The sequence below is a fragment of the Mus caroli genome, chromosome 4, assembly GCF_900094665.2.
Source record: "Mus caroli chromosome 4, CAROLI_EIJ_v1.1, whole genome shotgun sequence".
Classification (NCBI taxonomy): Eukaryota; Metazoa; Chordata; class Mammalia; order Rodentia; family Muridae; genus Mus; species Mus caroli.
Genome location: NC_034573.1, coordinates 28,136,312 through 28,160,165, shown reverse-complemented (window position 1 = coordinate 28,160,165; position 23,854 = coordinate 28,136,312).

Below are 23,854 nucleotides of genomic sequence, written 5' to 3'. Positions count from 1 at the left end.
TCCGATGAAGTCTGGGTGGCCAGGCAGGGGGTCTCACCGGGGATTTGAACTTCGAGTTGGATTATGGGGGGAAGGTAGCATGAGACTCTTTTTCAGAACTGCTCTTCTTCATTTTCAGATATCCCTGCAACATCACTTTCTTTTCCCAATTTCCCTGAAGTGGCTTAGTAAGTATGTCTAATTATCAGTCAATCACCGACAGGAATCACCAGGCAGATGCTGTGCTCAGATCAGAAGACTCCTCCCACGTGCGCTTCAGGGGCGGTACCTCAGCCAGTACAAGTCTGACTTCGGAGGGGCCTGGAGCGGCACGTGACCCGCCTTTCCATCCCACCTCTCCTCACAGGTGCTTTCTAAGTAGTTTGACCCCTCCTGTACCAAGAAATTGATCGTGTCAGCTATCGTTATATTTTTCGCATAAAATCTCTCTCGTGGTTTATTTTATTGGGGATCCCCACCCCCTCCACTGCCCTCCTCGATGCCTTCAGCGGAATGATTTCTAGATCTCTCTCTCCCTGCCAGGCTTGGGAGAGCTTCATTTTCACATCGTGCTTTGGCTGCAAGTGTTAACCTTCCATTTCAGGAGGGGAGTGTGGGGTTTCCTTCCCAATATCTGTGTAATCCAGTATGTGTTTATACTCACGGCCCCTGCCACACAGGTCCTTCCCCCTCATCTCTCATTTCCTTCATACCAGAAGTCAGACCATTTCTGTAGCAGACAGAGTCTGCGGGAGCTGTTGTTCACAGCTGGTGAGGGAAAGGGACAACTGGGGAAGAAAAAGAAAAGCAAGAGACCAAAAGGACAAAGGGCTCTTCGGGCAGAGGGAGCTGTTGCCACAGGCTTGCGGAAGAACTCAGGGCTCCTGCAGTCTGCTGTAGGCTTTTTGTTTTTTGTGGCAGTGAACCCAGTCACCCCTTGTTTATTGAGTCCTGTGAGCTTGGTACAGCTCTCAAAGGCTGCGGGTTCCATATCTAAGCATTCTCCTTGCAAAGGCATCTGTCATGGAAATGAAGCTATTTGCACAAAGCAGAACTAACACTGAAGGAAGGAATACAAGCCAAGAGACACAGAATTAAGACATAAATATTCAGAGCCGAGACCTCCAGCCTGGGCTTTGTGCAAGGAGAGCCAGGGAGCCTGGCTAGGTCTGCTTCCGGCAGGGTAGAGGATGGGTGGTGAAGGAGAAAGGGGTGAGCCACCACTGAGAAGAGGAGGTGGGACTGAGTTGGTGGGACTGGGGAGGGAGAGAATTTCTTGACATTTTCTATGTTTAGGACTGCGATCTGTCTTCCACACCTTTTCAGTTCACTACATTGACTATCTTGGAGAGGTAGGCTGTACTTTGAATGTGACTTCAAGCTGAAGAAAGGCCCGGCCAGCTCATTCTAATAAGGACTATAGATACAGGTAACATCCTTGTAGACACCAGTCTACAGTCTTGAGGATGAGCTGGCAAGAAACTAGGGAGAGAATGTGAGAAGATCAAAGCACAGTTCTCAGGATGGTATAAAGAAATGGGGCTCAGTTTCCCACTAGACTGGTGATTCTCAACCTGTGGTTCCCCACACCCCTTTTAGGGGTCAAACAACCCTTTCATAGGGCTCGCCTAAGACCATTGGAAAACACAGATGTTTACATTATGATAAATAACAGTAGCAGAGTTAGAGTTATGAAGTGGCAACAAAGTAATTTTATGATTGGAGGGTCACCACAACAGGCGGAACTGGATTAAAGGGCCTCAGTGTTAGGAAGGTTGAAAACCACTGCACTAGCTGGTCCTTGCATCCTGAGCTCAGGAGTGTTATGATTTGCATAGGAAATGTCTCCCACAGACTCCCGTGTTGGTATGGTGACGACCAGCTGGAGCTGCTCCTCCCATAAGTTGTAGAAACTTCTGGAAGTGGGTCTCTGGGGACAGGCCTTTGAACATTCTTTCTCTTTGCTTCCTCCTTGGTCTCTCACAGAGCAGTTCTCCCAGGTCACAAACTCCATTCTTAATGTTCCACCCAAGCATCTGGGGCCAAGTAGCCATGAATTGAGCCATCTGAAGCCAGGGGACAGCATAAATCTTTCTTCCCTTAAATTGTCTCTGTCAGGGATTTTGTTGCAGCGTCAGGAAAGTAGCACATTCACCAATGACAAGTCTTGACAGCCCAGGACCCACTGAGCCCAGGGCTGCATACTGTGTCTTGATGAGGCGACTTCCTTGCTGTTCGGGATCAATTACTGCTTCCCTCTACTTCCCACAGAAGCAGAGCCTAGAGTCTCCTGCAGAAGCCATGAAGCACTGCTGCTGAGGAGGCCACACCCACCTGAAGACTAGGTATTCCCTCCGTTCTTTCCCTCCGCAGTGTCTCTGGAAGCAATCACCACCTTGAGGGCTAACAGGAATCCATGAGAGAACAAGCCTCCCTTGGAGCTTACTGAATTATTAAAATATTGCCATGAGATGTTACTTGACAGAATATATATATACTTTCCCCAAATCACTCTTACAGAATATTTGAGGAGGAAAAGAAAAAAATGACTGACAGTTGCCGTGGAAGAGGTGGCAGAAGCTTCTAGCCTTGAGACCACAGCCCAGCTTCCCAGCCCTGGAAGCCACGTTCATGGGACTCTATATGGATCAGCCAAAGAGACTGCCACTAGGCAGGAAGATGAACAAACACCCCATTGGTAGAAGGATTAACCTAGAACCTGGGGCTCAAACCTTCAGCCCTCCTCCAGCGGGAGTGGGGAACTGACCACTGAGATTTCCTCTGACTTTCTGATACATCGTTTAGTCAAAACAGCCAGAGCTGTTTTGGGCCCCTTCAGCTGGGGTGGGGAGAGAGAGAGAAGAGAGAGAGAGAGAGAGAGAGGGGGGGGGGTAGAAACATAACCAGTCCATGCACATTCCAATTTTCTCCATCAGATAAAAACTAGTCTGCCAATTCCCAACCACAATCTCTTGAATCTTTTATAATCAGAAAATCTCTTTCAATTGTGACAAGAATTCAGTTTTCTCTCTGCCCCTGATTGCCCAACGGTGATTACCCCTCCCAAGCCTTTTTTTTTCCCCTCATTTGTACAAGGAGAAGCTGTGGGTTGTAGCCTGCTTGCTAAGAGCCTTACTCAGCAGTAACACTCGAAATCTGTGAGAAATCTTATTACAAGTTATTACTGATTTAGCTACAAGAGAATACAATCCTTAAAAAAAAATCTATGAGGAGTCCCAATTACTTATATCTAACTTGACAGAAAAAAGTAAAGACCCCTTGGCATGGGGAAGTAATTAAAGACACACATTCTATTTTCTCTTTTGGGGAGCTCAACAACCCATTGGCCCATTAGACCTTGTCTAGGGCTGATCTTTATAATCTTCCCAAGAATTTTAGACTCTTGATGCATTTGCTCATGATAGATGCAATGACACACAAACTAGCAACTGGCATTGCCTTAGGAGATTAGATGTCTGTATCTCACTCCCTTGAAGGCCAAAATAGATACCTCTAATTGGGGAGGAAGGTTGGGCTCTTCTTGCTATGATTTCTTGGGGGGCGGGGGGGAGAAGGTCACATCTTTGTCTTTACCACTGTCAACAAACTTAATTTCTGGGCGGGGGGAAGCATGCATAATTGCTCTAAGTGGGCCCCACCACTTCCTCTTGTTTTTCTATTGGCTCTATTCGGCTGTCAGTCTTTTTTTTTAATTATTTATTTATTATATGTAAGTACACTGTAGCTGTCTTCAGACACTCCAGAAGAGGGCATCAGATTTCATTACAGATGGTTGTGAACCACCATGTGGTTGCTGGGATTTGAACTCAGGACCTTTGGAAGAGCAGTCGGCACTCTTAACCACTGAGCCATCTCACAAGCCCCCCAGCTGTCAGTTTTATGTCGTCATGCCTTAGCACCAAAGATAGGAAAACTGGAGCTTCACCAATAGGTCGCAGCTCTAGCACTCGATCTCAAGACTTCTGACTGCAGGACAAATGCCACACGAACAGCAAAGCCAAGAGGCGAGTGAATGCTGTGCCAGTCCTCCATGAGGCAATGCAACAGATCGGGGGAGGGAGGAGTTTAGTGCTGCCTATTGGACTCAGATGGATGGATACAAGGGATGAGAGAAGTAAAGTGCCCCACACCCGCCAGGGAGTCGGTGGCCACCCTGGAACTCCAGACCCAAACTCATCTCTTTTTCTACGCTACCCAGATAGCCTTAAGTTCCACCTGGAAGGCAAGTCTATGATTACTGGAAGACAGGAGGAAGCGAAGCACTTCTGAGCTTCTAGGGGAGATGAGGTGCCAAGTTGCAAAAGTAATTGCTGAGAACCAGCCTGGAAGGTTTTGCATCTGTGGAATATTTGTTCCTGAATACCCCCAAACGCTACATTACCTATATTTCTTATTTTTGCATTTAAATTGAATTTTATGGCTTCATGGTAATAAAATCATTCCATTTATACTATGTTCCCACCCAATAAGCTTTTACTAAGATATATCCTTTTATGCTGCCACTATGTGCTTTGATTAACGGAGTTACCGATTCACCTGGTTCCACATTCAAACAACTGTCCTGATCAATTTCTGTTTTTCAGACTATTGCTCTGATCCACTGCCCTGCTTTGTAGAGGATAGCTGAGACCACTCGCCACCCCGGCACACTGTACCCCATGTAGGTGCTGACCTGTATACTTCAGACTTGTGCAAATCAGCCTGACTTGATCAGTGTTATTCTTATTACTTGTAACCTGATTAAAGTCATGAATCTCTGAACTATAACTGTGTTTTCAAGATTGTCATCTAAATTATGTAAATAACTAGTGCGGTAATTAGCTCTCTTTGATGAGCTTCCGTTTAGGTTCAAGATGAGCCGATCTATATTTATCAGTTCAGGGCATGCTTTGCTCCCAGACAGGCATGCAGCAGAGGTGAGTCCCTCCAGGGGACACTCAGCTCAGCGGCATCCTGACCCAGGATGGCTGGCCACCAGCTAACTCTCCATTCTCCCTCTCTACGCATCCTCAATTCAGGGAGAGCCTCCAGGAGTGGGAACGGCTGAATCGATGTTTCTCCTAGCTGCTTCACAGAATCCTAAGGAAGAGAACCATTTTCTTAATCCACATTTGTTCTAGCTCTGCCAGGGAACATTTCCAGATTCTTCTAGAGAGCTCTGCCTGTTTTTCACCTCCATTTGTAGTTAAGAAAGCAGTGAAGCAGTTTTCCCATAACAATCACTAGCTTCCTTCCAGGGAAAAACTTTCAGCTCCCTGGTAGGGCTCTGGTAGTTGATAGAGCTTTGGTAGCTTTGGTGGCTTTGGTGGCCCCAAGGCCAGTACTGCTCTTGGCAATCTTGCTGAGGGGGGGATAAATGTTAGCTAGGGTTTACATCCCAGGTCTACCACATAAGCTCATGACAGTTCACCCCTCTGACACCAGCTCCTCAGCCAATGAGTGGACACACGTTACAGAATCGTCCTGAGAAGAAAAGGATATTCTGTCTGTCAAGTCAGCTGTGTTCCTTCAAGAATCTAGGTTCCTCACATACCTAGATTCAGTCCTGTGAACCTCCTCTTCCACACATTTCTCTGGGTCTCAGTTTCTCTCTCTGTAAAATGGGTATAACGATCACACCCATCTCATTGTGCTTATTGCTGAGTTAGGCATTTCTTAGCAATATTCTTAGGTATAGTCTTCTGGTCTGGGCAGACGTGAAAGGCACACTCTTGAGAGTTCTTTTTCTCCTTTTCCAGCTTCCCTCTCACGAAGCCCCAGGTTTGGCTCCCAGAACTTACAGTACGTGAGAGGCAGCTCCCAGACCAGGAGCTGCACCCTGCACTGCACAACTCCCTCCCACCCCAGATTAAATGGCTCCCTGGACAGTTAGGCGCTAACACTCTGCAGTCCAGTGTTGCTGACCAGTCATGCATGAGTTCACCCTGACTTTTCCACCTGTGTACATGGTGCATCATTCCGTTCTCAAAACTGCTGCTGCTGGCTTCCCCGGATGCCAGCTGGCTGTACACTTAACCTCATCCACCTTGCTATTCCATGCCCTCCTTTGCTGCTGCAGCTGCCACTCTTTAAATGTCTGCAAAGCACCCTTCCAAGACCCAGGATGAGTCACCCAAAGACACAGAACATCCTCCTGCCACTGGCATGTCTGTGTGGTGGGAACTTGCATAACGCAGATGCCCAGTGGCTGTAATGGGTTACGCAGTCAAGGGGGACAATTAGACCAGTGGACCGGAGCAGAAGCCAGGCACCATGTCCTGGAACAGGAGAACTAGGAACTGCATGTTAACATGGGTTTTAAAACGCCTCTGTGGAAACAGCTGTTGGGTCAGGGGAAGGGACTCTGTTATTGTTAGCTGTCAGAGTCCTCACCAAAGAGCTCACATTGAACTTGCATATAATCTCTTAGTAGATAAACGCTTACTGGTCTAGGAAGGATATGAGACAGGAATGGAACTGCATATGAGGAAGAGATTCTTCTATGGATAATGAAAATGTTCTAAAAACTAAGTAGTAATGTTGGCACAGCTCTGCAAACTCTACAACCACAAGGAGGTCTACTAAAAGAGAGGATTTTATGAGAACTGAGCTACACCTTAGTCCTACTAAGCTTTAAGAATGGAATCCTAACGTGAACCCATCTGAAAGGCCTCTCTGTTCTGATCGCCCCCCCCCCCATGGGAGCCGCCAGGAAGCAGATGTGCCGCTGGGGCAGTGCCATGAACCATTAGGGCACACGCAAATATTAACTGGTGATAATATTTTTCCATCCAGCTCAGCGCTTCTTCGCCGGGTGCAATTTTGCCCCAGAGGACATTTGGCAGTGTTTGAAGACATCTTTGTCATCAAGCTTAGGGACAGCTGCTGGCATGTGGCGGGTAGAAGCCAGGGCACTGTCGGGTATCCTAGTCTGCACAGCCTGGTCAGCACCACCCAGAGCCCCTCACCAGAAACCACTGTAGAGCAGAAGCAGCCACACGTGAGGTCCTCTCACCCTCTTTTAACATTGGTTGCTTTTCTTCAAGGCTCGAAGCTGAGCATCTAAGACAATTCAAAAGTTCTGTCCCCAAACTACGTTTCCTTGTAGGTAATTTTGACAGTGATAGCCTAGTTTCAATTTGTTCCACTTTCACAAGAAAAACAGACAAAAAAAAAAAAAAAAAAAAAAAAAAAACTTCTCAGTATGTACTCCTTTTGCAAGAAAAGCCAGGTAAAATCTTTATGAGAATACTGTATTTTCAGCAAATTAAAGTGTTTGTGTGTTCAGTGTGGTTGTTTCCTATGTATTCCTTTGGGCAAAATAAAAAATAAAAGTAAAAAAAAGAGTATATTCAACTGAACAAAAAAAACAATATTGCCTTTTTTCTTTAAAATGAAATTTCAAAAAGAAGTGTCTTCCTGAGAAAAGAGAAGTGTGTTTACTGTTAGAGGGTGACAGAGCTGGGAAGTATGAGGCTGGGGAAAGGACTGGAGCCCTGAGATGAGCTGACTTTGAGCCTCAGCACTGCCTTTGGTGGCCGGTGACCTTGGCAGCTCCATGTCCTCCCTGAGCCTCACCTTCCTCTTACAGAAACAAGGTGATGACACCCATTCAGAATTGCCTGTGAGCACTGAGCCAGTGCCCAATATTATTTATCACTTTCTTCCGATAGCTTCTGCTATTGTTGGTCCTTAGCAGACACCAACCGCAGTGTCCACGAGTACGTAAGGGGTTGGGATGCAGCACTGCGGTAGAACATTTGCCTGACATACACACGGCACAGAAAGAAGTGGTAAATAAGCAGGTTTGCTTCCTGAAGCTTCCAGAGCCCATTGTCAGGCCTGCAGCAAGAATGACTGGTATACTGCCTCTCCTCTACCTAGACAGGCATCTTAGGGTGCTGAAGTAGCCACCCCTTCTCTGCGCTTTATCAGGGCCCCCCATATACTCTGAGCGGGTTGTGAGATAATATCCTTGGTATCTGCCCCATAGTTCATTTTATCAACATATTAATTGTGGATAAAAATAGGTTTCATGAGGACATGTTTCATATTTGTATATATTTCAATCATATTTACCCTATGTTACCCTATGTCTTAGTTAGGTTTCTATCGCTGTGATAAACACCACGACCAAAAACACCTTGAGCAGAAAAAGGATTTATTTTGGCAGGAACCTGAAGTCTGAAACTGAAGCAAAAGCCACGTAGGAGCACTGCTTACACGCTCAATACTCCTGGCTCACTCGCCTGCTTTCGTATACACCCAGAGCACCTGCCCAGGGTGGTCTGGACCCTTCCCCATAAATTGTCAATCAAGAAAATGGCCTGCAGGTTTTCCCTGTAGGCCAATGTGATAGGCACTCTTTCTCCGGTGAGATCCCTCTTCTCAGGTGACTCTAGCTTGTGTCAAGTTGACAAAAACTCACCAACACAGCCTCCCTTTAACTCTCCAGCACCCACCAATCCCATTCCTCTTCCCAACTACCATCCGTGTGTATGTGTGAGTGTGTGTGTGCATGTGTATGTGTGTGTATGTGTGTGTATGTGTGAGTGTGTGTGTGCATGTGTATGTGTGTGTATGTATGTGTGTATGTGTGTGTATGTGTGTGTATGTGTGAGTGTGTGTGTATGTATGTGTATGTGTGTATGTGTGTGTATGTGTGAGTGTGTGTGTGTGTGTGTGTGTGTCCCACTAAGTTTCATCAGACATGGCCAAAGGTCTGTTTATAGGAGCACCTTACCACTAAAAATCTTTCTCCTTTCCTATCAACTAGTAACTGAAAACACATTTTTAAGGAGCAGTAGGCTCCGTGAACCCCTCCCATTCCCATAACAGAAGAATGACAGCCCTGAACTTGTGTAGAGTTTGTTTGGAGAATCGCAGCCTTCACAGTTCAAGAGTGAAGAGCTACGTCATGCCGAGAAGCCAGATTTGCACACTGCCCCTACCGCATTTCCTCTAACTCTCAATTCCCTTCCCACAATGCTCCCTAAGCCTCGAAGGGGATGATGTAGTTGTTCTCTAATTCTCCCATTCCCTTCCCACAGTGCTCCCTAAGCCTCGGAGGGGTGATGTAGTTGTTCTGTCTATGGCTAAGCACTCAACAGCAAATTATTCTCAGGACTTTGACCAATTTTGAGTTTGTGCAGTCACCTCTAACCCCTGCCCACAAAGCGTCTCTGACTAAAGCTGGAAGCAGCATCAATCTACAGACATAGCGCTGAAAGGAATTGGACTGAGAGAGCATATCCACTCAGTGAAACAACATCAGTAGCTTCTCCACCAGGTTCTGTGACCCCCTCATCCCGTAAATTATTTTCTGAGCAGGAGACATCGAATCCATTCATAAAGTGGTTGGTCATTCCTATAGCAGAATGGGCACCTCTGTAGCAATGGGCTCTTCTCCCCTGGGTGGTCAGCATCATTACACACAGGGTCCACAACTGAGTAAAGACGGTAAATCATTCTCACCAACAGTCTGCATAGCACCTTCCAGCAACACGGGTGCTACTCGTCAGAGAAGATGCTTCCAGTCCAGTTTCAGCTTGATTTCTCTGTATCCTATGACCAACGTGGGTGGCATTTTCAGGAATAAGGTCTTAGCATCTACTTCTGGTTAACAACCTACACAAGTGGAGTCTACACATATTTTCTGTGTGTGGTGTGGGGAGTGAGTGGTTCCAGAACCTCCATGTCCAACAACTCACAGGAAGATAGCCAACATCTGACCTGAATTAGATTCTCAGGAGACAAGGAATAAAAGAAAAGAACTAACATCCTTGATTTGTCCTCTGGCTTCCACATGCACACCATGACATATGCACAAGCAAGAGTGCACACATACACAGGTAATAATTTATAAATAAATAAGCAAATGAATAAAGGTAAAAACAATGATAATAAAAGCTTTAGGTCTTGATCAAAGAGACACCATGACCATAATAATTTTTATAAAGGGGTACATTAAATGGTGACTAGTTTACAAGTTCATAGGTTTAGTCCATTATCATCATGGCAGGAAGCATGGTGGCACACAGGCAACTATGGTGCTGGAGAGGTAGTTGAGAGTTCTACATCTTCAGGAAGAGAACATGAGCCACTGTGTCTGGATTGACCTTCTGAAACCTCAAATGTCACCCCAGGTAACACATTTCTTCCAAGAAAGCCACAACTATTCCAACAAAGCTACACCTCCTAATATGAGTCTATGGGGGCCATTTTTATTCAGAGTACCACAGTCACCTTAACAACTGTCAGGCTTGCTTATGCTGCTTTCGTGCTCCGTTCCTTTTAATTGCCCTTCCCAGACTCACCTCTTCCTCCATTTCTCTACCTTCTCCACCACTTAAACATTTCCACCTTCATTCCCCTCCACTTTCACTCTACCACCCCTCCTCCCCTAAAAGACTATTTTCCCTCTAGTACCAAGAGTGGGGTACATCTTATTGAGTCATTGGCCAAAGGGGCCCTATAGACTCTGTCAACAATCGCAGGCTATTGACAAGTCCATTACTCTCCACCACCTAATGCAGAAGATATCACTTACATCATCCAGCATGGAGAAGCCGAGCTGCTGCCCAACTAGAAGCTTCACTCAGACAGACGGGCATTATGGAGCTGGGAGGTACTTTGCACACTACAAGAGGAGAAAATTAATCATCAAAATCAATCAGCTACAAACCCTGTGACCTACAATAGTGACCTGTCTGCCAGATGTACTGGTGCAACAGTGTCATAAATGTTAGAGAAGTAACCAACCACTTTATTTGTTTTTAATTGGATTTAAGGCCAACTGCATGAGATGGAACCTATTACTAACATTACTGCAGTGGCCTAAAACCTGAGACTACACAGGTCATGGACCTATGGCAAAACCTACTGCTATAATTCTTCCAAAGGAACATGATGATACAATGGTGTCTAATGACATAGTGCTGTCCCCATAGGTGAGTGCATCATACAGCCCTTAACAGAGAAGCATCTTCTTGCAATAAATGGTAAGTAGTGTGAAGAAAACCCACAACTGAACAACATGCAGAGAGTGAGAGATTTTGAAGCACTCACTCCTAAATAGGAAGTCTTCACCAAACCCTTCCCCTCAAGGCTCAGGGAGCTATGAGGAAGAGAAGTAGAAAGACGGTAAGTCCCAGAGAGTGTGGGTTACTATAAGGAAAAAAGTGTCTTCCAAACACAAAAGGGTTGGTACACATATGAACTCGCAAAGACTTTGACTGCAGGCATAAGACTTGCAAAGAGTCAAATAAAACAGAACCTCAGCACTAAGAGGGGGAAAAGGAACACAAAGTCCCATCGCTAACTAAGAAGCTATTCACAGTTGATATCTATGGCATTTTCCCCAGTGGACTGTCACTGGGGATATAAACCATGCTCTGTGGCAGGTTCCTTGCCAGGAGCAGTGGACCAACAACTCCATGGTTTTTTATGCATTTTGGGATTTCATCTCGTTTGGGTATATTTTTTGTCTTATTGTAATTTTGTTTATTTATTTGTTTTGATTTGTTTTGTTGCTACTCCCCCACGCACACCCGTTCCTTGGCCCTTTTCTAGTTTTGTGGACTCTATGCACATTCAGCTCCCACACAAATATGTAAAGAGTCTGGGGTGGATGGATATATGGCTCAGTTGGTAGAGAGTTTGCCTGCCTTGTGAGTTACTTTTCTGTTGCTATGATAAATTACCATGAAGTCTAAGACGACTTATGGAAAAGTCTATGTTGACTTATGGTTCCAGAATGAAAAATGCATAAAAGCAGGAAGCTGAAATCACATCGTCAAGCACATGCTATTTACACTCTTAAGATTTATTCATCAGGAGTTGGATTACTGGTTGGTTTGGGTGTTTTGTTTTGTTTATTTACTCACTTAAGTGATCTTTCTTCTTTTGGTGGAAGAGTTTGCAGTGTTGGAAGAGGTTGGTTGTACTAGGGTTGAGGTATTATTTCCCTCAGTTAGAATGGCACTCGGGGCACTAGGCTCTATCCTAGGTCTTCCCATGTGAGTAGAATACTGTCTTCAGCAACAGTCACTATCATGGGTGGACTCTATGAAAATAGAACAATAGTCAAGTATAAAACAACTGTTCCATAAGTGCTGGCCATTTTAGTAAGTAAAGTACTTTGTGTGCTAATATATTTGTTACAAGGATGTGACCAGAAAGAAAAAGAAACAAAACAAAAACACAATAAGGGACGAGGTGGCGCACTCCTTTAATCCCAGCACTTGGGAGGCAGAAGCAGGCAGATTTCTGAGTTCAAAGCCAGCCTGGTCTACAAAGTGAGTTCCAGGACAGCCAGGGCTATACAGAAAAAAACCTGTCTTGAAAAACCGGGGGAAAAAAAAAAACCCACAATAAGACTAGTGACTAGTCCTGAGACAATAGAAAGGAAGTAGGAAGAAGGAAGTAGAAAGGGAAATTACAAGAGCAAAAAAGTGGGGAACAGGGAGATGACAGCATTGAGCTAAAGATTGACTGCAGAAAGATGTAGACATGGTATCAAACTGAGCTGGTCTATTTAAATGACATTGTATATTAAATAAAGACAAAATAAATGTAGAGGAAGGGAGCTAGATGGAGATTTGGGATGAAACTGACAGGCACAACTGTTGGCTTCCATCTGACCCTCTCAAATTCCCCCAGTTGTAATGCTACCTCACCTCTCAAAGGTCCTCTAAAATAGACAGTCCTAACACAAAGCTGGCTTGCTTGACTCCTTGTTTCTTCTCTTATCATAGTCCAGCACCAAAAGGTTGTGATTCTGCAGAAGTCTGAATCTTTACCAACAAAATACAGTGGCCTTCACTTCCTCTCACATCCAAGAAAAGGCTAGCTAGCTAAGCCTAGCATCTGCCAAACCAAGGTCCCCTCCCCACTTGTAGCCAAGCAGCCAACTTATATCTATTCTTGATTCATAGATAGCATCTGACTTGAGTTCTTACCTCAGAACTTTAGTCAATTGGGAAGTGCCCGGGAAGAGGGCTTTGTTGATCGTTGGATGCTCATAAAATGCTAGCCTTCTGCTGGATACTGGGTGTATATCATCAGTGAGTCATCACAGTCCTGATCATAGCAGACCTTTAATGATGGCTTGATTCTGTGAAGCAGTGCATAATAATGCTTATGTAGTAATTTGCATGATTTTCACAATAAATGAAGTTGCTACTGATATTGTGCCCATTTTCAGATTAGAAAACTGAGACATAATTTTAAGCCACCTACTGAAGACACAGAATTACTAAGGGTTTTACAGTGTGTTCAAACAGGTGCCTCCCTTGGAACTTAATAACTTGCTTCGTTTGCTGTGACCCATCATCTTAGACAATGCTCGGCTGCTATGACAAAATAGGGCACACTGGATAATTATAAACAGAAGAGGTTATTTGGAGGCAGAGAAATCCTAAGGCATCGCGCCAACATCTGATGGGGGCTGGTGCTCTACTATGACATGACAGAAACACAAACAAGCATGGGTAAGACAGAGGCTAAAACCTTTTGTAGCAAACCCAGTCTTACAATGACTAATCCACTTCCACCATTATGATGTTCATCTATGAGGTGGATCCAGGCCTCCCAGTGAAGTCCCTTCTCAATGTTCTTCCATTGGTGATTTTTTGTTTGTTTGTTTGTTTTTCGAGATAGGGTTTCTCTGTATAGCCCTGGCTGTCCTGGAACTCACTCTGTAGACCAGGCTGGCCTCAAACTCAGAAATTTGCCTGCCTCTGCCTCCCAAGTGCTGGGATTAAAGGTGTGCGCCACCATGCCTGGCCCAACACATGACTCTTAGAGAACATTCAAACTGTAAGTCACTCGGAGATCGGTGACCTTGTCCCATGCCGACTCTGTCCAGTTAAACCTCTTTTAGCTTAAGAGGCTTTTAGCACATTTGGAGCAATTGCTGAAGTCCAGTGTCTTAAAACCAAGCACATCTGCCTCTAGTTAAAAAATAGAATGCCTACGGGGCTAACTGCAAATTCTTAAACCTGACTTGAAATTTAAACACTTCCAAAGTTGGATAGTATAAAGGTTTCAGCATTCAAAATGCTTTCATTTTAAGATTAGGCAATCACTCATACTGGATATCACTAAAATACTTCTCTGGTATATGAAAAGCTCTAGGTTGATCCACAACATATTAATAATGATGATGGCTAGTAAATAAACAGGCAGTCTTTCTAGCGCTCCATTCCCCTGGTATACAGAAACTTTTCTGGGGCTAAGAGAAATGGCTCAGTTGTTAACATGCTTGGCATACATACAAGTATGAGGATCTGAATTCAGACTCCAGCCAGCCAAATGCAGTGGTACTTGCCCATAATCCCAGTGCTGAGAAGGCAGAGTCAGGAGAATCTCTAGAGCTTGATAGCCAGCCAGTCACCAATTGTCAGGCTCCAGATTCAGTGAGAGACCTATCTTAAAATAATAATAAGAAGAAGAAGAAGAAAAAGAAGAAGAAGAAGAAGAAGAAGAAGAAGAAGAAGAAGAAGAAGAAGAAGAAGGAGAAGGAGAAGGAGAAGGAGAAGGAGAAGGAGAAGGAGAAGGAGAAGGAGAAGGAGAAGGAGAAGGAGAAGGAGAAGAAGAACAACAACAACAATAGCAACGGTGGTGATGATGATGATGGCGACGACGATGATGGTGGTGGTGGTGATGGTGGTGATGATGATAGTGTGATTATTTAAGAAGCCACTGAGGAAAATACCTGATGTTGACATCTGGGCCTCTACAGGAGAACACACACACACACACACACAGAACTTCTTCATTGGCCAGTTTAGCTGGCAATAATGATCCCACTGTGCCTTTCTGTACTTGTCCCTAGCTACTTCAAGAGTCCTGGGCCTGCACCCATAATGTGGGTGAATTAATTATTCCCTGAGTCTTAGATTCAATAAAGCACTTCTAGGCCAACCAAGTGTGGGTCATCACTCCCAGAGTGCCTCTGCCCTATAATCACTTCCCGTGCCCAAGACAGACTCTGAACCTGGAACTCAATCTTCAGGGTAACAGAATATAGGTGACAGACTATCTCAAACAGTCTAGCATTTCATCAGCGGTCACATAAGGGCCTGTCCGTGACGGTCACCCCCTCAAGCCCCACCTCAGTGACACTTCCTTCTGCCCAGAACACCTGTTTCCGTTTCCTTCCCACCTTCATCTCACTTCTTGAGGGCAATGGATCAAATGTTCCCACCCCTGGGAAAGGCCCTGTCCTGTCCCTCTTTCCCACAGCATTGTGATCTCCAAATCCCAACTGCGTGAAGTGGTCAACTTGGACCTGTCGCTACCACCTCACTAAGGACAGGTAGACCTCGTGTTTAAGCATGTGCCTAGCTCCAATCTCTAACTCTGCTTCACTTGGTTTCCTTCCCTGTGTCTGATCTCTTTTGTCACAGGATTTAAGGCCTACTTGATGTGCAACTATTTTAAAGGCTCTTCTTCCAAATAAGGTCAGGTCTCCAGGACCCATGGATTAAGACTTGCCTGTTTCATTTTATGGCACACAACTTCACTGACTGCAGAAATCACCTCCACACCCAACAACTTCACATGCCTCCTATACGTTGCCCGAAGAAATGGCTCTGTTCTGGGGCCTCCTAGTCACTTCACAGTGACCTGGGTGCCACTGCAGCTGCTCATGGACTGTGGCTGCCCTAAATCTGCCTCTGGGGCTCCAGACCAAGGAGAATGTAAGTTCTAGGCTTGTGAGCCAGTCCTAGCAGCTAAAGCCACCAGCATCCTGTAGACATAGCTACAAACTTGGGTCACTGTCTGCAGTCTCACAGTATGCGAAGCTGGCAGAAACACTGCTCACTGTAGAGCATCTGCCTCCCTTCCTAACTCTACCTGTCCCCTCGCTTTCCCTTCGAGGCTTTGAGGAGAGAAGATAAAGAATGACCAGAGGGGTTGAGCCCTTTCCCTGTGAACTGTCTCCTTCCAAGTGGCGTGAACTGAATGCTTGTGAGTCCTGGACTGAGCTTCCAGTTTCTTGCTCCATTTCTGTCTTCCTGAGGTCCCCCATCAGGCGCAGGTCATGCTCAAAAGCCCATGGAACACAGGGGACTCCATGCTCTCGCTTCTGTTGTTCAGCAGTGTTCCACATTTTTCCTACAGTCTTAAGAAAGGGGAAGTAAGATGTTTCCCTGAATGGGAACACTTCTACTGGCCTGCCTATGTGATTGTGGGAAAGACATTTCCTAGGCAGAATTCACTTCACATCTCTATTTTGTATTCTGACGGTGAGTAGGGCATAATCCGTTCTCCCTGAAGTACTAATCAACTTACTTGCCAAGTTCTCTCCTAAACAAACTAACTCTGTGCTTCCACTTCTTTCTCCATATGAAATATAAAGCTCAACTGCTTCGTGGTTTGCTGATGAGCCCCGAGACCTTCATTTCATTATCGGGCAGTCTGTGGTCTATAGGGAAAACTGCCCAGAATATCTGAAACCTTCTATTGTTGAAGTTCATTGCGTTTCTGTATCCTGCGTCCACTGTGATCGTGATCTTGAGCATGGGCTGTATACCAAAATGCTACCAGACGGGAGAAAAATGCATGAATAAGATGATTGCAGAGGCAAAAGATTACAATTTGCTTTAAATGCCCACTTTTCTGTTCAGATGTAATCCCTCGCTCTTTGGTGTGAGAGCTTGATCATCACCAACGTCTGATCATAAAGATCATCAGTTCATTTTTCCACAAATATATGGAAAAATTTTCTCAACGGCTCTGCATAATATATGTGGCTCAGCTGTTCACATTCCGACAGAAAGCTAGTTTGTATAAGAGCAATTGTTGTACAGAATATTCAGACTCTGTCAGACCTGGGGAGGACTATTTGATGGGTTGAGTCCTTCAGCCCCCGCCAAGCCTCAGCAAGGACACTGACAACCCTGTGGATTTGACAGGGCTCATTTGCAGCTTCAAAGACAGGCACCATTTAAATTCACAGCCTCCACAGTGCTTGGATGTAAGAGATGATGATGGCACTGACATTTGCCCCTTCGCTCAGCTGTGAGTCAGAACACAAGCATTGAAGCGCCAACACTTCGAGGAGATGTTGTTCATGTTCTGGTCTGAATTAATCTGAGCAATATATATGCTTGTCCTGTGCCCCATGACCATTCTGCAGGGATGTAATTCATCACTCAAATGCAGACTCCTCTTGAGAGCAAAGGGAAATGAGCCTTTAACAACTTTCAGGAAAAAATATTAACCTGCAGGGCTGTCCCAAGTAAGTGTGGAAACGTCCAAATATCAACACCACCACTTTTTACTTTTCTTCCTCCTCCACCCACCATCAGCACCTCATCCCTGAATGTTCAATCATGCAGACCTCCAATGACCCCGCAGTAGTGATAGCCACGGTCTGGGGCTGGAGCTGGGATGGTTGGGAGCTGGTGGCTGTTACTGCTACAGTGCCTCCAGTTACATTCAGATTCTTCCACCATCAGCTCATGAAACTACAAGGGACAGCTGAGTGTGGACCTTGCAGGCATATATGTGACCCCTGAATGGACTTGGGAAACATGTTTCCATCCTCCTTGCCAAGCCCTGCCTCATGCCATGATAACTCTACCAGCTCCCCCAACCCAGGCGTATCAAGGAACCCAGAAACATCCAAACTTATAATAGGCAGGTTTCAGAGAAGCTTGGAGTCCTCTCAAGACACCCCACGACCAAGTTCTCAGCACAAAGAACCTTTATTTGTCCCAGAAGGGCAGAAGGCATGGATAAAGGACAAAGAGAGGAGATAGGGGATGAGGGAGATGGGGAAGAGAACAAAGGAGAGGGGAGAAAGGAGGCAAGGGAGTCGAGGGAAAGGTGTTTGTCAGAGGACAAAGAACTACTTCTGGATAGAGAGGAGACAGGCCAGGCCCATAGGCAAATGGCAGTTCATAAAGGTAAAAGGGGGAATCTCATGGTAAGAGACGAGTGTTTAATTTTAATCGAGCTTGTTAGTTAGGTAACCCAAAGGGGGCGTTTTGTTGCTGGACTTCAATGCTTTGATAGCTGGGCCTTGGTAGTCAGCCTCAGGGGGAGGAAGTGGCCAGATAAGGGAAGAAAAAGGAAGGAAGGGCTAGCTGTAAGAAAGTTATCTAACGGTTTTTAGCAAGCGTGATCAGGCTGGCTAGAGTCTCTTCACAACAGGATGGAACCAATATTCCATCTGAGCTACCTTTAGCCTTGGAGACAGGAACAGCTTTAAAGTCCTAGATGTGGGAGAACATTGGGGAAACGTGGCCATCATATCTCCTAACCCCAAGACAACAAAGTTCATCTATTCAAAAATGATTGAGAGGAGAAATGTTTTGAGAATTTGCCTCAAAGTAGAGCTCTCAAATCCTATTTCAATTATTCTAGTTTCACATTTGCTGATCCAGGCAGCAGAAACTCCTGTCTACCATGCACTACAGACCAGTGCTTGCCTCTCCTCTGCTGACACAGAGCACTCTCTGTGGAGCACTCTCTTCTCTGGGCTCTTTTCTAACACATCTGTTATCTGTCTTGGTTCATGAGGTTTCACAACAGACATTCCAGGGTGGACCCAGGATGAATGGATTTTCTCCCGTTATTTCCGGAGCCTGGTAACGTGACTCTGTCACGACACCTATCTGCTATCCTTGTTTATCTAGCCAATTCCAACTTCTAAATATGTGATCCAGAGCTAAAATTTGAAGATGCCATATCCTGGGGTAAAGAGTTCCTGGGTTTGTAGTTTCTAATCCCTTCCCTGGTTAACCTAAGACATTATTACATCTCTGTGTTAATTAGGGCAATGAAGAGGAAACCCATCACAAAGTTAGTTGAAATAGATCTATGAGAGCTTTGTCTAGGGAGAATATAGTCTCTTACAATTATTAGACCCTCAATTTGTTTAGCGACTTGAATTCTGTTCAAGCTCAACCTGTCCTTTCAGAAAAACGTTCACACATTTGCAATGTCTACAGTGAAGAAGCCATTACTTACACTGAGGTAAGGGCAGGATGTATGGTATCATTAGGAAGGATTTGCTTCCAGTCCATGCTTGTGATATATGCTGAAGCTGAGGCCCCACTCCCTGAAGTGTGGACATGAATTATATCCTTTACAGGACCAGTTTTGTGACCTTAAAAAAATTACCATTCTTCTTGGGATTTAACATTCTTATTCATAAAACATGGACAGCAGATTAGAATTAGACTTGATCTCCGGGGTCGTAAATGTCATACCTTCATTCCCATATTCAGGCAAGCAACATCATTTCCTTACACTTGTAGAACACCCTGCACATGTGAAATGCTCAAGATATGCAATTACAGAGGAAACTAAAATATTTCTTTGAAACCTTGTGAAGAAGACGTTGAAGAAAAAGAGGAGAGAAGGAAGGAAGGAAGGAAGGAGGGAAGACAGGAAGAAGAGAAGGAAGGAAGGAAGGAAGGAAGGAAGGAGGGAAGACAGGAAGAAGAGAAGGAGGGAGGGAAGGAGGAAGGAGGAAAGCACCCAAGAGGAACACTCAAATGGCCTGTTTGAACATTTCCCTAGGGCCGTACACTCCACAGCCTCGGAATTAACAGCATCCTGAGACCATGTACACTGCTCCATCTTTCCTTTGATGCTTTGGTAAGATGGATAGGTGTTCACAGACAATGTCAGCACTTTGTGTATGTTTGTTTTGGGTTTTATACAAATGATTCCATGTTAAATCCTGAAAGTCCTCTCTCACCTCAGCTTCTGGGAGCTTTGGGATCAACACTGTTATTGGATGAGCCTGTGAGGCTCCTGTTTATCTCATGCGTGGAATACCTTATCCCATAATCACCTGTGTTTTCCACCTGGGAGCTCATTTGGATTTATTCAATTTCCTTGAATTCTACGACTCCCTGTCGTAATCTAAAAATGTACCTGCTTGAAGGAGAAGGACAACCCTGACCCTGAATTTCAGATTTTAAATATTAAATGAGAGTAGCAGTTATGGAAAATGACTCACTCCACTTTGTAGTGACGTCTTTCTAAAGAATCGGTAACAGCCTCCTGTTCCCTTGTCCTGAAGAAAGGCCATTTCCACAGGATGTAAAGAAAGACAGTTTCATTTTGTTTAGAGGCAGGGTCTGTTAGGGAAGGCTCAGGGATGGATTGCTGAACACTTGGATGGACTGGTAAATTTCTCACACTTATTCGTCAACATCATCTCTCTTACAAGGTAAGCACCAGAGAGCTCTTTATCTCGTTGAGTGTGGCAAAGAGTAGCGATGTACAATAGGAGTTTGAAAATGGAGCTGACAGTCTGTTCTAGATGTAAAGCACAGGGGGTTAGGGGGCGTGGAAAACTGAGACAAATAAGAGCAGATTGTAACCTTTATTTGGACCAAAATCACACACCCCGTAATTACCAGACCAAAAGAAAATTAGAGTCAGCATTATTAAATCCACTTCAGCTAAAAATGGGTAAGGGCGCTAATGACCACTTACTTCAGAACATCTCACACTAATACAATGCAAGTCTCCAACATCTGGCAGAAATCTCACTTCAGTGTTTTGTAACTATTACTGTTAGAGGAATACTGAGAGTCCAGGCTATCAGATAAATTAAAAAGCCAAGCCAAGATGTGAGTTCTGATGGAGAGAATAATACTAACTATTCAGAGAAGAAGGCCTTGTGCCTGGGTCACAGAAAACACCCCCCCCCCAAACCAGTGAGATACGATGCCTGCAAAATAAAGATCAAGTAAATTTTCCACTTGAGAAACATCTGCCGGATTGGCATCTATTCATCTAGGACAGGATGCTTCCTCTCTAAGGGTTTAAGAAACTGGAAATGTGTTTTTAAAACTTGGATTAGGAGCCTGTAGACTATGTCAGACAAAGCACTGAGGGACACTGTCAAACTGTGTGACATCCTGCATCTGAGCCTCAAAAGTCAGAATGGCAAAAGAAAGGCTTCTGTGGACACCTTTGCAGCCTGTTGCCAGAGTGACAGGATGCCCTTGGAAACCAGAAATGAAGAAGAGACTTCCTTAAGCATGAAGAAGCAATCTTTACCCCTGAGGAAGTACATCTGATCGTCCAGACAACAGTGAAAGGAAATCCAATCTTGGTTTCACTCCCACGTAATTCTCCCAATATTCCCTCAGTGTTCTTTACCACACAAAGCAAGAATTCAACCCTGTTTTGTTGACAGAAGGAATAACATTTAAAATTGTTTAAACGGATTGATGTAATCCCATCGTGCTAGGCCTATGATAACAGTTAATATTATTGAGCCACTCCTTTGTAGAAGGCACTATATCCAAGGACTTTATATGCATCCCCCCATATCATCAATGCTGTGTTCTATGTAAGGAGCAGGGATGGGTGTGAACAGATAGCCCATTGGAAATGAACTTAGTAAAGAATCATAATGGTGCAGCAAAAAGTCCATGGCTAGTTTATGCAGCTCTCAATGCTAAGACCACTGCTGTCTCTCCATGGCTATAATATCTGCTTGGCTTGTGCCAAACAATCCAATCATACCAAACCTCATTTCCCCTCCGCTTCTACGTCTAACAGAGAACTCTGCAATCATTTTTGGCAAGTAACCCCGGTTCTGAGAAGGTCACACTCAGGCCACAGACAGTGCTATTTTCTCAGGCCCAGAGTCTGTGAAACATCCTTGAGTAATAAAAGGAATTCCACCTGAGCATCTGGGCTGAAAGCAGACAGGGATTTGCTGAGAAGGGAATCTCGGGAGGCAAGGTAGATGCTGGGAAAGCAACTGCTATGACTTCTTTCTCTTTCTTTCTTTCTTTCTTTCTTTCTTTCTTTCTTTCTTTCTTTTCTGTCCCTCTTTAACAAACATAATACAGAAAGGCTGAAAATATTCTGGGTGAGAAAAACTGCCTGGTCCAAAAGTGTCAGGAAAAGTAGATGCAGTGTTACATGGGACTTGGAGACAAAACCAGGACATATCTTCTACACTAAGTGTACAGTGTCCATATTGTTTAGGGACTGATGACAAGGGAAACATCCCAACCCAAATTTTTTCCAAAAATTACACACACATATCTATATAGTTTTTTAGTCAGGATCTCCTGTAGCCTAGGCCAGCCTCAAATCACCATACAGCTGATCTTGAACTCTTGATCCTCCTGCCTCCACCTCACAAGTGCTAGTCTCACAGGTATGCAGCACCATGGTCCATTCATGTAATTCTGAGGATTGAACCCCTGGCCTGATGCACATTAGGCAAGTAATCTACCAACTAAGCTATATTCCAGCCCCAATCTGTGTGTCGTTTGGGTTGTTTTGTTTTGCTTTGCTTTGTTTTGTGAGCCAGAGTCTACTAGACCCCAAGCTGTCCTCAAACTTGCTATATAGCTAACATTGGCCTTGAATCCCAGCTCTTCATGCCTCTACCTCTCAAATACTAGGATTATAAAGCACGTGCCACGAAAACCTATTCCTGAATAGTTTTAGTTTATAGTTGGCTGAATCTGTTCTTGTGGAACCCATTGATAGCAAGAGCCAACTGTACTGAAACAGAGGAGAGGGAAGCCCTTCTAAAGCAAGATATGTCTGTAATAGGGGAGAGCTTACAGAAGACCTGTAGTGCAGGCCCAAATCAATTGGCAATGGTCACTAGATTTGGGGAAAAAATGAGGTGAAAAATAATTGCAAAGATTTATGTGCTTTGGAAAATTTGAATGACAGACGAAGAGATGAGATTCACTTTTGTCTTTCATGGACCACACCTGATGTCTCCACATTATTGATGTTGTTTGTCTTAAGAACAAGAACAATGGGGACTCAGGCGAGATCACCATCTAGTATTCCTGGTCTCTCAGAGACCAGTCCTCAAAAGAGAACATGTGGGCCACAGAAGCAAAAGAGCTTCTTGGACAGGGCCTCTCTGGGCCTTCATCCTCAGCCAGGAGTCAGAGCTGAGCCTCAGACCTCTGTGCACCTTCCCTGCCAGAGAAGAGTTGGCCTCCAGGGAGGGCTCTGTCCCCTGGACTCAGGCAAGATCACCAACTTCTATCCCAAGTCTCTCAGAGACTAGTCTGCTCTGGAGAGCTCTCGGGCCACAGAAGCAACAGAGCTTCTTGGATAGAGTCCCTTTGCTCTTTCATCCTCAGCCAGGAGGCAGAGCTGATTCACAGACCTTTGTGCACCTTCCCTGCCAGAGGAGAGCTTGCCTGTAAAGAGTGCTCTGATCCCTGGGACTCAGGAGAGAGTTGGACTCCCAGGAGTGGCTAACAGAATCACAGGAGGAACAAGCTCCAGCCAGAGACAGCTAGAACATCTAACCCCAGAGATTATGAAATGGCAAAAGGCAAACATAAGAATCTTACTAACAGAAACCAAGACCACCGGCATCATCAGAACACAGTATGCCCACCACAGCAAGTCCTGGATATCCCAACACACCAGAAAAGCAAAATTCAGATTTAAAATCATATCTCATGATGCTTGTACAGGATTTTAAGAAGGGCATTAATAGCTCAACTAAAGAAATACAGGAAAACACTGATAAACAGGTAGAAGTCCTTAAAGAGAAAACAAAAAAATCCATTAAAGAATCACAGGAAAACACAACCAAACAGGTGATGGAATTGAACAAAACCATCCAAGATCTAAAAATGGAGGTAGAAACAACAAAGAAAACCCAAAGGGAGACAACTCTGGAGATAGAAACCCTAGGAAAGGAATCAGAAACCATAGATACGAGCATCAGCAACAGAATATAAGAGATGAAAGAGAGAATCTCGGGTGCAGAAGATTCCATAGGAAGCATGGACACAACAGTCAAAGAAAATGCAAAATGCAAAAAGATCCTAACTCAAAACATCCAGGAAATCCAGGACACAATGAGAAGACCAAACCTACGGATAATAGGAGTAGA